Source organism: Etheostoma spectabile, chromosome 23 (assembly GCF_008692095.1).
Source record: "Etheostoma spectabile isolate EspeVRDwgs_2016 chromosome 23, UIUC_Espe_1.0, whole genome shotgun sequence".
NCBI classification, from domain to species: Eukaryota; Metazoa; Chordata; class Actinopteri; order Perciformes; family Percidae; genus Etheostoma; species Etheostoma spectabile.
Window position 1 is genome coordinate 9,324,503 of NC_045755.1, and position 1,533 is coordinate 9,326,035.

The following is a 1,533-nucleotide window of genomic DNA, read 5'->3' on the forward strand; positions in this document are numbered from 1 at the left end:
ACACACACACACACACACACACACACACACACACACCCTCCTGACGGCTGTGGGTGGAGTTTCCTCGTGGTATAAAGCGCAAAATGTGCCGAAGTTGTGTCATTACGCACACGGAGATCACCCAGCGCGCGACGCAACTGGACTTTTGTTTTAAGACAATTTCTTTTACAACGAAGTTTACTGAGATAAATGTTGCTGCTGTCTCTGTGAAGGAACAGCCGACTGTCCCTTCTTCAGGTTTTAGGATTACTCGTCTGTGGAGTTGTTGGGTAAGTCACTGTGTAAAAAAAAAAAAAATACTTTTGAGATTTCATTTACACTCGCAATATTTGGCTAAATGTCAAGCGCATTATGGGGCTTGTATTTAAAGACACAATGTTCTTTATTATATGATAGTCCTGCAGATACTTCTAATAATGACATACTAATATAACATGTAATTTTACAGTGCAATATATGAATGGGCTGTTAGTTTTTCTTTAAGAATGTATGACACAATGTTAAGACCTTGCACCATCTGTTTTTTATAGGAATATATAAAAAGTAGAAATATGTGCTGTATTCTCAAACACACTGAAGATATACAAAAACATGTTTGTCGACATTGAAGACCTGTAATAAATAGATTTCTGATCAATTTAGATTTAAATTAAGATGTTTAACTATCTATTATTATTAAGAAAAAAGAAACCAAAGATGCATGTCCTAAAACGTAGTGTTACGTCACATAGACAAGTGTATATTTTGCAGTTTTGAATGCCATATGCACAATGAATTTGTCAGGATTTGAATGGAAGTTTGTTGGGTCTAACTACATAGCTTTGCTGATGCTCCGTTTTTCGTTTGATGACCCATTAGAGAAATGAAAACACAGCCCTAGAACCGGGTCACAATAACCATGTATCAGGTTTTTTTGAATGACTCAAAGAAAATCTAAAATATAACTCAAACACTGGGACAAAAAGTAACTTTATCGACCCAACAAAAACATAAAGATGATGGTATGACCGGGTCAAAATCCCTGCATATTCACATGCAAAACAAAAATAAGAACAACACAAACACTGGGTCTTGATAACCCATTGTCCAATATTTTACTACCCATGGGTACTTGGTGCGTTATTGACCTAAAAACCCTAAAACGTGACGTGTGTGATTTGAAATGACGGGCTTTTTGGGTTTAATTCATGACTCAACAGATGCTAGGACGTACCCAGCCTTCTCTTATACCGCACGTTCTGGTGTGACCATTCAGTTGTTAGATGAGTTTTTTTTTTTTCAAACCTCAACAAGGAACTTTTTAAAAAAAAAAATTCTTCTTGTGAAGTTTGTTTTTATATCAGAGCAGCATCGCAGAGGAATGTGTTAAAAAAAACACAGGCCTGGTTTCGGCTTCAGGGAGCCTGTTCCACAGCTACCTGTTCCAGGTGAACTGGTCCATCAGGTGTGTGTGTGTCTCTCTCATTCAGAGCAGGGATGAAAAGTAACCAAGTACATTTGCTCATTCTGAGATATATATATATATATATATAT

General features: G+C 36.7%; 2 protein-coding genes across 17 annotated transcripts in view; both read left to right on the forward strand.

Annotated features, from left to right (window-relative positions):
- nrcama (neuronal cell adhesion molecule a) overlaps window positions 1-1,533 on the forward strand; it is a 1,100,153-nt gene that overhangs the window by 948,858 nt on the left and 149,762 nt on the right. The gene's annotated exons all lie outside the window — the stretch shown is intronic.
- LOC116673007 (uncharacterized) overlaps window positions 91-1,533 on the forward strand; it is an 8,799-nt gene continuing 7,356 nt past the window's right edge. For both annotated transcript variants that reach the window (XM_032505086.1, XM_032505087.1), the window contains exon 1: window positions 91-269. The gene's annotated coding sequence lies outside the window, so the exon portion shown is untranslated. The remainder of the gene's footprint in view (window positions 270-1,533) is intronic.